Genomic DNA, 15,202 nt, shown 5'->3' on the forward strand with positions numbered 1-15,202 from the left:
TGACACAAATGACACTGTGAGCAGCATTAGGAGCACAGGCTTATTTTGGGGAGCTGGTCAGCTACTATCAACTCTTCTAGAGTGTCAGTGAGCCTGATATCCATGGTGGAAATGGAAAGAAGTCACCCACAGGGGTGGCCCTTGGCCATTTACCAGAGTGCACATTAATGGATAGTAACAATTAGGTGTTAACAAAAAATTTGTGGGAGAGTAGGAAGCCATCCACAAATACCCTGTATCAACAAATATCTTTGTACAAATTCCTTAAAGTGTAATATTTTTGTTTAATTTTCTGTGATTTTATGGGAATATAATATTTTCTCTCCCTCTGCTTTGTTTTCCCACTAGTTTTGTAGGACTTCTGTTATATTACGGACCAGTGACTGAGAAACCCAGGTGGATTTGAAGACTGCATGGCTCCTCCTAGTCCTGCCATATATGAGTTGAATGCTTCTTAATAATCCACACAGTTGTTTTGATGACAAATTTGGGAGAAATGCAGGCCATATTTTTCACTTTGTTTTACAGATTTTTTTTGGGGGGGAGGGGGTGTGTACAAACTGGCATTTTACATTGAAAAATGCTTCCCACAAATCCTAAAATAAGTGCAAAAAAGATGGTCAGAAACTTCTGCATATGTCAGTTCCTTCAACCACAGGAATTTGGTTTACAGTTAAAAAAAACTTATGTCATGGGTTTTAGTGTTTAATATTGATAGATTTGCTGGTTGACTAGAGGATACCTTCTAGCAGATGTCATTTTCAATGCTTCATGTTGCTGGATTCTTACCCTTTGGTAGCAAGGCAACATTTACAGAGAAATCATAATCTTTTCATCAGTCACAGAAGCACTGTAGGGGCAGGATCCAGCAAATAATGGTTGTGAAAAATATGATCAGGTCTGTCAGTCCACAGACTGGGAGAGATGAGCTCCAAGTCACCCACCCACAAGCATAACTTCATCCCTTCCAAAGACATTTCAGCCTCAAGATATCAAAATGCAGAGCTTGCAACAGACTGAAACTGAAACTTCAGGGTTCCCAGAGAGCAGTTCCTCTTTTCACAAGTAAATTACATGCATTTCCTCTCAAGTTTTGCTGCTCAGTAACTCAATTTGAAAAACATTATTATTGTTGCCACATGGTATCTAGGAGGAAAGGTAGACAATTTGCATGAGTACATGTTTTTTTCCCTCTAAAAATGTTAATTTAAATTTCTCATTTTTATTTGCAGATTTGTATTACACTGGAGAACATTTTGCAAAAAGAAAATTAGAGCTAGCATGACAAAGTCCTATGCTCTAATTTGGGATCAAAAGCATTTTCATAGAATGGCTTGGCTTGGGAGTGACCTTGCAGATCATATGATTCCAACTCCCCTGCCATGGGCAGAGACAAAAAGGACAAAGTTTCTCTGTAGGTATATTGCAAAGTGATACCTAATGCTGCTGTTGGACTCCTTTGTTGTAGATTAACGTGTTGATGTTTAACTACTTCAGCTAACCCTCTTCACTATGAGCTTTCAGGAATTTCTGAGTTTCAAGGTATAAAATTTTTATTCATTTATATAAAAGGAGGCATTTGGCTTTGTCAGCTGAAATGAACCAGGACACTCAGTTGTGGAAAAATGCCAAGACTGTGCTATTAAAAGTTACCATGTAATACCCGCTTCTGTTACCACAGGGTTTGCTAACATTTACCCACCGCTCAGGATTTACAGAAGATGAGCATAGTAAGGAGTGGAAGTGGGAGTCCTTTTCCTTGCCCTAGCAGAACCTATACAACAATTCCTTTTCCTCTTTGGAAAACTGGAGGTCATGACCCTTCTATGGGGCAGTAAGTGGCAGAAAGAATAATGAATTTCAGGTGTAGTGTGTAAGGAAGAGCAGATTTCATCTAGCTCCATTCTTAATTGGTCACAGTTTGCAGTCTGAGCCAGGTGATAAGTTTACTATATGAAAGTTGGTTTTGCTCAAGAATATGTTCCTATTTTTGCCTCCCTTCTAAGCATTTTTGAAGGCAAATCAAATGAGTCATAGGCTCAGATCCAGGTATGTATACATTTACCACTGTGTGGAGAGAAGAAAACATCACAAGACAAGGACAGAATGTAATCCTTGCTGATAACATAAACAAACAGAAAGCACTCTGAGACACATCAGTTGTTTTGACAATAGCCACCACCAAGAGAACTGTGTGCTTCATTGGTTTATTGCAGAATAAAGCCCTGCCATTTCACACAGGTCTGATTAAGCAAGGTGACAGATCAGCTTTGGGCTATATGTATTTAGCTATGAAGTTGGTGGATGTCTCTTCTACATGCATGACTGTAATAGACACACAAGAATAAAAATAACTGTCTTATATATATTCATATCTATTGTCTGGTCTTGAAACCCTGGAGGACAAATGTGAGTTGTCATCTGCTTTCTCTCCCCCAAGTCAAATGGCTTTGAAAAAGTAATGACTACCAGAATTAACAGCTCTGGATTAGCCCAAAGATATGAATAAACTCAGTGACAATGTTACAAGCTTACAAAATGGATAAAGAAGACACCAGCAAATTGTGCCTTAGAAGCATAAAATTATTCTGAGGGATTTTACTTAAGTGTAGTCCCTACAGATTCTACAGAAAGGAAAAAAAAGCAGGATGTCAAAAGAGATGACTGTGTAGTCTTCTAAAGCAATACAACTTCCTATCTCTGCCACGTTACTTACACAAAAGAATGCAATTTTAACTTGATTTTAACTTGAACTTACTGTATTTCAAGGAAATTTACCTGACAAGTAAGATTGCTTAAGGGGAATGTTTGAGTTCCTCAAGTAAATTTTCCACTAATGCCTAAATAGACATTTACCTTTTTCTATCTTTATTTATTTCTTTATTTTAAGATCAGAAGGCATTAAGCCTCTTTCAGCCAGCATTATGAAACTGCATCATACAGCTTGCTGCAGCAAACTTGGGTATTTTCTCCAAGAGTGAGTGATAAAAGTTTGTCTTGTCTTGTTTTAACAAATGCTGTCCTATGGTTGATTCACTTTGCACAAAGCTGGGATGTTTGCAAGTACACAGCTACTTAATATTCCTATACAGTCATGTCACCATAGGAGCAGCAATAAATAATGTCACCCATCCAGCTGAACAGACCAGCACTAGCAAGGTTATTTATTTATGGGCAGTCCATCCTGATCTTTTAATGCATTGTGACTCTTAAACTCATCAGTAGATTACCCTCCAGGCAGTGCAAATTAGAGAATCTGCTTGCCCCCTGTCACTGAAAGATCTAACCATTTATAGCAAAACAAATTCATGACAAATATAACAAACTGGACATTTACAGTAAAAGAAATTCAGGTTTCACAATAAGAAAGCATATTTATGCTCCGCAAGGTACTATATAATTAGTTAATTGTCAGTACAATTGTTAATACTTAATTCCTGTAGTTTACTAAAGCTATTGGAGTTTAACTAGCAGCACTTTTTTTCTTCTGTAAATAAATAGGACTTTTTCCCCATCTAGATAATTTAACAGCTCCTTAAATAATTTATTTATCCACTAGCACATGGCAATTTATAATAGAGTGTGCAAATGTTATATAGAAGTGAATTGTGACAGTGCTAATGTGAGGGAAAAAAAATCCCTGAACTCTTCAGAAGACTTTTACTATGAATCTTTAGCATCCTAGTTCAGAGCTATCACTAAACACACTGTTAAACTGCTAATTTATTTTGAAATATATAATCTGATGTTAAATAGACCCAGCACAACCAGGAAATTACTTCAGTGTGTACTTACAGTGGCATAAATAAAGCAGTTTCACAAGCAGTGGAATTAGAGGAAGCTGGTTTCTCATGGGCTCCTATTTCACAGATTCTTCTGGGTCTAATAGAGACCAAGACTGAACTGATGTGTTCTTGAATTGTTTGTTCTTTCTCTTGATATTCTAGAATATGATATAATGTGAACCCATGCATCAAAAACTCTTCTACTCTACCAGACCACTTAGATCCACTTCATTTGTAGGATAGATTCGAAACTCTTGTCAAGTTTGGCTGAAAATATTTTGACCTGTATAAAAAGGTAAAGTTGAGGTAGCAGCAGCAAAACACCAACAGGACTTCCTGCTTCCTGTGGAGTTTGTGTCAAATCAGTCATTTGAGCCCAGGTTCTCCAAGGAGCCCAGCTGTTCTGTAGCAATTCAGATCCCTGATTCCCAGGCCACCTGCACGTCAGAGGTACTTTCTGTGGAATGGTGTCAGACAATGGAAGGAACAGGCAATTATTGCAGCAGTGAAGCAATCACTGCAGCACTCCAGAGCTATTTGCACCCACTCAGTGACAGAGAGACCTCTCAGCCACACCAGTGCCACAAGATCTGGCCTTCTGTTGAAGGAGGATTTCCCCTCCCTTGAGCCTCAGAAAGTTCAGTTCTGTGGGCTCTAGACAGGTGATTTTCGGATGAGAATGTGTGTCAGGGAGATGATACAGATGAAATGATTTCTTTTCTTCAGACCCACAGTGAAAAGCTTTCTTTTCTTAGAGACTAATAAGTTTTGATCCTCTGGTCTCAGGAGGCAGGTAAGACATATTCTTGAACTTCAAAAACCTCTGGAAGTTTGCTGTAGATACTATAAATATTTTAACAAAGAAGAAGTGTTTCTTGTCCTTTTCCTTTTTAACCTAAAGACTTGCTCAGATTAAATGCCTTATAGAGCCCTATTTTGTTTATATGTAGTCATTTTTGCATTATGTTAAAGAAAACCTTTTTCATTTAACTCTGCTTGTCAAGATTGCAGTCTTACATTTTCCTGTACAACAGATAAGAAGTGTCAGTCACCTCATCACAACTTCATTTATCATTAAATTAAATAAAGGCAAACCATGAACTTACATCAACTATTCTTAGTCTTGCTATTCTTCAGCCAAAACTATGTCACCTTCGCAAAAATCAGAGAAATTATTTTGTAGCTATTTCTTGGTGCTTCGAGCTGATTTTCATGACCAAAATGATGCAACAATTCACAGATTTACATTCATTTGCAAACATTAATCATCCCTGCACAAAAAATACACTTGGGGGAGGAGCAGGAATCTGAACAGGATTCTATATGAAAATAAACCTGGATACTTCATTTATTGACATACTCCATATTTAAAAAGTTCTCTTTGAATTCAAAGGCAGCAAATTTTAGTATTTTCAGTGCTGTCTTTGCAAGGAAGGGAGAAGAAACTGGCCATGCCTTGGAAGCTTCCCTAGCAAATTTGCAGGAGCTATTGCTTCTAAAGTGCAATCTCACGCTGAGGTGCCCAAACCAGTCTAATTCCATGTTTGCTACAGATCTACAAGGAGAAGAAATCTCTTGATCAATTCTATTGATTCCTGAGCTCAAAACACGTGCTAGTCTAAAGTTCTGCTAGTCTGGCATTTAGCCCTGTTATTTTTGCTATTTTAGGTGATTTTTCACTGGTACCAGTCACGTTTCACCAGGAAGTAGCTGCAGCAGGACTGTGACCCTGTCAATCAAGTGCTACCTACACACGAAGCTGGCTGCGGACCCTCCTCCTTTCCCATTTTGCTGTCCCTTTCCTGTTAAATTTTACCACTTCTTTGCCTATACTAAGGACAATCAAGCCCAAACTTTTGATAAGAAAGCAGAATAAAGGCTCTCCTTATTGACAACACTTTCCTGATCCATGATTTATTACATATATTACCTAATTCAGGTTCAAAGGAAAGCTTCACTTGCTGTATCCTTTATATGGTTTGAGGCAAAGACAATCTAAAAAAAAAAAAAAAAACCCTGAATATTTTATTCTAAATGTAGCTGGGTTCATATATCTTCCCCAAAAAAATGTGTCCTCAGTATTTTAAAATCTTTATGAAATAACTTTCTTTTCTCTTTTTAGTTTCAGGTTTTTGGAGTTTTTTTTCTTAGAATAATCAAATGGAAATGTTTGAAAACCAGTTTTAAAATGTATTTTAGCACCTCAAGGAAATTAAAGAGGATGAAAGTTCAAGAGTGTATATACTTCCTCCAAAAGATTAAAAAAATTTTGGGAAAATGCTAAATTAAGATTTATTTTTCAATTATTTCAAAAAGGAATAACTACAGAGAACCCCATGGATACTTGTCTTACAAGATATTACTTGCCAACTAAACCAAATTCCCATTAAAGCTTTGCATCCCATACTTCTGAAAAGTCCAAGTCACAATCTGCTGTCACTGGACACGTCTGGCACAGAGCAATTTAATCTGCTTGCCAATGCCAGTCCCAGGGGAAGCTGTGAGCATATGGCCAGAGATCTTAAATTGAATCTGTCTTCAACCAAAAGCCACAGTGGGGAGGGCACAGAGGGCTCAGATCATGAAGATCTGTGTTTGCTGAGCAGCTGAGCTGATGACTAACACTGGGCTGAGGCAGCTTTCAACTATTCAATTGTCAGCCACTGCTGCTAAAATCCCACCCTGATCAGAGGCAGCTGTGATTTACTATTGACTGCAGCAGCAGCACCTGCCTGATCCAAAGGCTCCTTCCCCACCGTGCAGCACTTTGAAGCCCAGGGCAGGAGGGATACATGTCAGCAAAACCACAAAGATCTGTAAGAGATACTAAGAACTATTATTTAATTCTTTTCTGATAGTATTTTAAACCCAAATTCCATATTGTGACTGCTTCAAACATCAGCCCTACAACCATAAGCTTAATTAAAAATAAAGCAAACTATTTACAGTTTCCTCCATTCAATTCCATCTACTGCTAAAAGTAACAGAATTTCTTTGAACATATATTGGTTCTCTAAGCCTTGAATAGATCACAATAATCCAGAAATAACCATTAAAGAATATAGTAAGTGGCACCAGAAAAAAAAAAAAAAAAAAAAAAAAAAAAAACACCAAAACAATCGAAATCAAACCTATCAATTATAATCTTTGTTGCTCCTCATTTACTTTGATACACTTGGTTGTTTTTATTTCAGCTGAATGATTCCAAACAATAAATCTAACATACCAAAATTGTATCCTGTCAGTAAATGCTTTAAGAGTGTCAGAAATTTGACTAGTTAAGAAAAATGGCTTTGCTACAGAGTGCCCACTGGCAGAGTTAGTGTATGCCAGAGCACTTTAGGACTCCATTTTCCTGGTCAAATAATTAATCATCATCTTCATACTTTAACTGAAGGATGTTCCCCTCATACCTAATAGTCACACTAGCATACTTTGTTGTATGATATTGAACAGGTTAAGTAATTGGCATATATATATCATGTATAAAAAGCAGGTTTTATTTTGTATTTATATATTCTAAAATATACTTTAAATTAGTCAACAGAAAGAATTCTAAAACTCAATTCAAACTCCAGTGAAGTCAACAGAAAGGCTCCCTCCAGAGCAGATATTCACTGGAATCATCACTATAAATTTGAAACACCTCTTCTAAAGAGCATAGAAGCCTCTCTTCTAAAAAGCCCACATTGTGTTCCTGGCTGCCAACAAACAATTTCTCCATGTAGCTCCTGTTGCATTAAAGACAACTCTTAGACAAAGACCTGAACAGTTGTCACTGTGAAGAAGATATCCACTATGGCCTCAAGATTTACCTTCAGTATCTGACAAACAATTGATTTATAGAACTGGAAATAGATTACCCTGGCATAGCAATCTTTCCATGCAATGGTCTATAAAACTAACACTGAAATATAACCTGGCAGCTGTCAATCAGAAAAGGACATGGAAGATATGTCCTTTGACATAATTCAGTTTCAGATATCCCTGGCTATCGTGGGGCTCAGCGAGGCCACTCACTGCTTAAATAATAACTGTCTTATAAAAATCTCATGACAACAGGTTCTCTTATGATTTTAACAGTGAACTTTCCATCTTAATTGTAAAAAGCATATAGAATCAAGGTGTCAATCTCTTATTCTTCTAGAATTGAAAAATTAAAATATAATGCTTTCTATTTATTCCACTTTTGTAAAGAATCTCACATTTACTCATCTCTTTAGTCCTTCCTTAGCAAGCATGGAATTGCAATGTTACAAATCCTTATTAATGAAAAAAAAAAGTAAGATTTTTTAAAATGTTTACCTAAACGTTTAATGGCCCTGGCCAGGGGAACCTCCAGCAGCATCACACTGAACCTTTTAATTGATTTCCATACGGAGTCACCTCAGTTTGCTACAGACCCCAGCTGCCTGTAGGGACACAGGACATGAGGTGAGAGCAAGAAGCCTCAGCTATGAGAGCTCAGATTTGTCATGTCTCTGTAGCTCCCTCCAGCATAACCATTTCTTCTGCAACAAAAATACAAATCCAGATCTCAGACCATTTATCATGCCTGAGGAAGAGAAAGAAGAGGAAAAATATTAGCAGGAAATAGATTATATGTTTTCAAGTCAAAGCTGAGTATTTATGTTACATCCAGCACTGGAAGCCAAGTGCATTTCCAATTGGGAAAGTGAATCCTCACAAATATTTAGGGTTAAATCTGTATGTTTCAAGTCAATGGCTTACAATGGATTTCTCTGCTAGTGATATCTCAGGTCTTAAGGTACTGTGGCACTTTGGCAAAGAACTGGAGTATTAATCAAAATATTTTGCACTCTGCTTCTCATTAAAATTTCACTTTTTGTACAGCTGTATTGGATTTTCTATTCCAAGAGAGCAGCAGATGATCCCTCAAAGACATAAAAATCATCATGCTTTTATGTTACTGGGAGGTAAAAGTGAAAATATTAATATAATCTGGATTTTTCCTATAAAATAGAAACATATAAAATTTCTCATGTTCTAGTTACTAAGAATCAATAAGGGTTTCTGCAAGGATATTTCCTTTATACCAAGGTAGACTTTCTAAAACTGATAAAAATATGAGCGTGCAGGTTTATTTCTGATTATTTCTTTCCTTTCCCCCTGTGAGGAAACCTGCAGGATAAATTGTTTGAAATACTATAGTTAGTCTACAAAAGGGTATATCTGATATTTAACACTATTTGACACAAAGAAGTTAGCACATGCCACTGCAAGGGTTGTTTCAGAGACTAATTATGACAATTGTGGACTTCTCATTTTTTACCTTTGAAAATTTATAATTTACACAAAAGGATTTTTTTTAATCATTTGGGGTTCATTTTGCAATGTAAACTGTTTAATTTTTGCTTAGCTTACATCTCCAGCATCATTAATACCTAGATGTACTAAAATTCTCTTCATCAGAAGCTTTGAAACAACTTTAAATGGTGAAAATGTCTGTGGCCATGAAAGCTATATAAAAATAGACCAAACCACAGACACCAACTAGCATAAATTTCTTTTAAAAGAGCACTAAAGAGATATATAGAAAAAAATGGGAATTTCTCTAAATTCGTTCAAGCACTCCCACAGTTATTAGCATTTTCATAAAATTAACTTGCAGAAGACTCTCCTAGTAAAATAAGAATTCTTTTTTTTTTTTTTTTCCATGGCAGCAAAGTCTATTAGGGATATAGATGTAATGAAAGACACTTCTGAGCTATTATTCAGCAGTACTAATAGCTTTCCATGCCTAAAGATTAGCTACAATGAAGTATCCATGAGCATTTCAAATCCAGCTCTGTGCTCACCACTCCAGATCAGGCTGTTTAATTACATTCATGAAGTAGATGAAGCATTGGTAAATGGGTATGAGTTACACTGTACACAACACATGAAATTATCACATTATTAGCGGGATGTAAATATCTGAAACAAAAATATGGATTACAAACTTCTTATAACATCAGCAGCTTTCATCGAATAGAAGGTCTCATGCATAATTCAGACACAAGCAATATTGACTCCTGCTTTACTGAAGACAGACCATTATTTTTCTCTCTTACCCCTCCAAAGCAATAAATACAAGAGGTTACAAGCCTATTTGTGCTCTCTGGGTTCCAAGTGCACACACCTAAAAAGTGAATAAACCTGAGTTCTTATCTACTTCAGTATCCCTATCAAAATCCCTATCAATGTTCCTTCCAATGCAGCACCTTGTCACTGAACTTTGTCTTCAGTGACAGCACCCCTAAGCTTTTAGTCCTAGGAATATTCTAGAATTCTGTATTTTTCCAAAGATGAAAATTAAGTTTCCTTCTTTCAGGTCTCCCACCTTTCTTCTCCAGAACCAGGGCTGAAAGTGCAGAGAGCCATGAGTACAGCCCTTGCAGAGTCTATGTGCTGGCTCTTCATTACAGAACAGACTTCAGGCATCCTTGTTAGTTCTGGGTTTGTCTTGTCTCACACACACAAAGATCACCTGGACAGAGCTGTTCTATAAGAGGAATATTTCCTGTTCTTCAAATTATAAGGCCCTTTTACCTCCTGCTTAGGCAAGCTACAATCATTCTCCTTTGTTGCTGCCTCAGAAGCAAGGCAAAACTTCCATCCACCAGTTCATTGCGCTGCACATTAACTGTCTCACACAGACCCAGTTTCACTGCAGCTCTCTTCCCATATGTGGTAAGATGCATGTGAAAGTCTTATTTCATTTTTCTTTTTTTGCCTGGTCAGTCAAGTTGTCCAGCACTGGGCTTTGCAAGGCTGCATCTGCCTATATTAGCCACTATTTGACAAATTTCAGTAAATTCAAACCACAGTGCAGAGCACAAATTATTTTCCAGCCACAAAACTTCCATGCAGAGTCTGGCTGCCCATTCATTTCTGGTCATCAAACTTCTCACAACATCTCCAAATTCCTTAATGTGAGTCCCTGCATGTGGTGTGCACACATCCTGCAGGATTCCTGGTGATACCTAACCTGTCAGTTCCAAACACACAATATGATTTTCATGTCCATGATTTTCATTTTTCCTGTTTAGGATGAGGATGGGAATCTCTGTGAACAGGGAGGCAAAAAATCCTGTTCCCCCGCCTCCTTTGCCATCTAAGGGAATTGACTACAAAAAACTGTTTCTACTTCAGACTTTCATTGTGTTGTAGTGAAAATGAAAGCTCATTCTAAAGGACAAAGCTGAAGTTATTTGAAAACATCTCTAATTCCAACACTAAGCTTTGTAACATTTCTGCTGCATTTCAAAATCCAGCACTTGGCTCATTCACTGCAAGCTGTTGCAACACCTGAAAATCTTTGGGCCTACTTTATTTGCTGTATATCCTAACAGTGTGGTAATCCCTGGATTTTTATGCAATCAGATGAAATGGATGCAGTTAATGTAGACTATTTCAAAACTACTTGAAATAATATTTCCATTTCTGCAAGTGCAGGGAAGATGCACAACTGAAAGACCATTTATAGAAATGTGATTTTAGTTAAAACAGATGCAGCAAACCTCGGTGGGTAAAGGTAGTAATAACAATGCAATATCTTTGCCAACAGCCAAATGCTGCTTAGAGATTTCTTTCTCTAAAGAAAAAGTCTTTTTGAATTGATAGGATGTCTTAATTTTTGAGATGAAAGACCATTTCAATAAGAGAGAACCATTTTCAGTAATTATTAACTTCTTACAACTGGAGATAATATGCGAGTCAGATTTTTTTGTTTGCTTTTTTTAAATGTAGGCAATGCAAACATTTAAAGGTAGAAACAAACAGAATATTACTATGGATCCTTTCAAAATGCCATAAGAAAGCAAGTTCCAGGAAGAGGTGGATCCAACAAGCAGTGTGTTTATAGCAGTTCAGGCTCTTTCTGTCTCACCTAGCAAGATCACTAAATTTGCTTTTGGTCATACATAACTGTTCAATGACTTTTTAATGCTGTTTTTCTTAAAATTGATGAGGAAACTAAAGGTTTCTGCTCATCATCTCTTCCACAAACTGAACAAATGAGGAAATAGAAGTGTGACTTTTTAAATTTTCGTTTTCTCAGGCAAGTAGAGCATTTATCTTCCCCCCTCAGGGAAGAATAGGAATCACACATGTGCTGGAGTAAATGACTCATGATAGCAAGGGGGTAAAATAATAGATCACCCATTTCTATTCCAGTGGCTGCTCCAACCCTTTTCTTTATGAGCAGGGCAAATGAGGGAAGACATGGAAATCTCTGAAACTGCCATTACCATTCTGCAATGATTACTTTCCAAAAGAGATTAACTGAAAGAAAACAAGGGCAGTATCAGAGACCTCTCCCTCTCTCCTTCCCTCACAGACAACTGACTGGATTCTCCACAATTTTTTCAATGCCAGCAATTTCACTTTCAATAATAAAATGAAAAGACACAGATTAAAGCCCCTGTTTTTCAGTTTATTGAAAATAAGGCATGAAATTAGAATATTTTATAGCTTTTGCATTGCAGGGCTCTTGTTAGAGTTCAACATGAGGAAACAAGCAAAGCCATAACTTTGATTTGTGTGCACTGGCGAGTTTCCCAGCACAGTAGTAGAAACAGCAGAAGCTGGAATTTAAGACATGCAGTTAAGCATGGAGCCTCACCTGGAAAAAGGAGAGGGGAAACCAACAAAGCAAAACCAAAAGAAATACACAAAAACAAACAAACAAAAACAAAGCCCAGAACAAAGCAAAGCAAGATAACTTACTGGAGCAACACCAGGGGAAAGTTGGGTAGTTTGCTTTGTCAGTGACCAAGCTGTGAGAGAGTCACACTCAGACACCTTTTAGTTCTTAGGATATTAAATTACTTTAATAACAGCAGATATTTAGTTTGTTTTAAATCCTTCTGTTAAGGTCTTGAGGAAAAAAAAAATCAATAAGAGAAAACTATTGATTTCCCCCACCCCCCCATCTTTACAGCTAATGGCTCTATATAAAGGCCTTAAATATTTTTGGGGTATTTTTTTTTTTTGTGATATATGTTTATTTTCCAATAGAAACTAAAAGCCTTTAGCCTCAGTATAGAGGTGTTTAAAATGTCTAAATAACATAGTATTCATGAATCTCATTTTCAGGTCTATACCCTAAGGATTCCTACTGGAAGACCAGAAAATTTCATTATTGAGACACTGCCAGATAATATGGCAATCTGCCTACTACACTGGCTTTTGGTACTAAAGCAGAGTTAATGTTGTGCTGCAAAGTACAGCAGAAAACTAAATCTTAATTTTTTTTTCAATGCAGCAGAGCTTTTTAGCGAAGTAAAAAAAAAAGGTTTTGTTGTTTTTTGTTTGGTTTGGAGTTTTTGTTACAATAGGATTTGATTTCTGTAAACAAAATCCCTCCCACTTTCTTAACTGCCCTTAAACAAAAAAATAGTACAACATTTACTTGGACCTTTTAACTAAAGGGCCAGTTTTCAGGATATTTAACAAACTTATCTCCCCCAGCATCAATCTTCTTCAAAATTGGCTGAGAAGGTCCTGTAAGAAAATACAGGGTTGGTTTTTTTTGTTTGTTTGGTTTTTTCAGAAGAAAGCATTTCTTACCTTCCTTCCTACTATTTTAAATATCAGGTAAAAATAACAAAGCAAAGTTTGCAAGAAAGGATCCTCACAGAAAGGAGAATCATTTCTGCCAGGAATAACATCTGGCCTATATATCTCTAAATACTATCTCTGCCTGGGTCCTGCACACAGGAGCTGCCACTGTCCCTGTCCTGAGCTGCACCCCAAGCTGTTGCAGGGCACAGGGAGGGAGCAGCTCAGCCCTTCCCAGGCACAAAGTGACATTTTGGTTTACCTGAATGCATCCCTCCACACAGAGCTTCATTCATGGGCAGCTGTCTCAACCCTGCCCATTCTATTTTAAATGGCAGGGACCTGTGAATTTTCAATATTGTGGGGATGACAAAACTTTCCAGTTCCCCTTTTTACTACATGGATTGCTGTAAAAACACCAGCCTTTGACAGAATAGAGGTCTCACATGCTTTTGGGAAATAACACACCAGTCCTCAGGTCTGAAAAGATGTGCAGGTGAACTCAGGTGGGGGCAGGAACATTATGGGACCTTACTGAATCAGCAGTGCTATCCTGAATCCTAGATATTGTATAAGTATTATAAAGCATCCTAAGTTAGGGCACCAAATAAAAAATGCTATTACAAATTATTCTTATGCACACAACCAGTTGTTACTCTTTCTATATCAACCCTTCAGTATTAACATTTAAAAATCACTAAATAATCTGATAATCTTCATATACAAATTTTTACATACTTTAGCAATGCCCTAACATGCCACTATCCCTGTCTTAAAATAGTAACTAACTTCTCAATTGCATATGGCAAAGTTGCTAAGGCTGAGAAAGCAGTTTGTAAGCAAGCAGCAGAAGCAGCAGTAGCAATGGCTGTACAACTCTATTACATACAGGCTGATTTGCAGAAACACAAACAGTACCAGGCAGAACTTTTTGACTCTTCATGCAGGTTCAACGCTATTGGAGATGGAATGTCAACATGCCCCTGAAAATGGAGCATGGTAAAACAGTGACATCCATGACCTGACAGAGCAAAACAACCTGAGCCACGGCAGGGGAGGGAAGGGAGAAGAGGCAGGAATAATGAATTGCTGCTCTCAGCTCCCTGTGATCCATCCTGCTGCTCTGCCTTCCAAGCCTAATTTTAAATTGTGAAGCCTTGGATCTGCACCCTGTGACCATGTGAGCTGCATTTTTGATGCTATATAAATTCCACAGCTGTTCACAGGATACGCACTACATCCAGCCCTGAGTGAACAGCAGTGGTACAAGGACTGTAGAACATTCCCAAAAGGTCACTCTCAAAACAGATACAGAGCTGAGGAAAAAAGACAAAGCAGACCTTCTATGACCCCAGGTGGCATCTCAATTACAAGACTATCTTTTCTTGTAACTGCAACAAGCTTCTTTTGAGAATTATACTTTTTGGCATATCTGCAAGATTTCTGCAGTGAAATTAAATGGCAATAGTCAGAGATATTTGTATGAAATTACTCAACCATTTTAAACACCTGTCACAATCTTGCTGCAAGTATCAAAGGAACATTGAATATAAAATTTTGTATTAAACAAGAAATTAATTAATTTTCATTATATTGACTTAGGATGTCTATGAAAATGAACCATTTACATTTACAGAAAGCATCTATAACACTGACTGTGAAACAGTGGCTTTTTGACCTGCTATGCCTGAAAACCTCTGGAAGCAAGTCCACAACTGAGCTCCCCGACTCTGCTCACTCCAGCTACAAGACACAGTAAGCATACAAACCAAAAACCTGCATTTTTATTTCCTGCAGGGATTAATAAATTTTACACAGCACTGATACAGATGATAAATTGAGGATTTGACACA

This window comes from Vidua chalybeata, chromosome 14 (assembly GCF_026979565.1).
Source record: "Vidua chalybeata isolate OUT-0048 chromosome 14, bVidCha1 merged haplotype, whole genome shotgun sequence".
Lineage (NCBI taxonomy): Eukaryota > Metazoa > Chordata > Aves > Passeriformes > Viduidae > Vidua > Vidua chalybeata.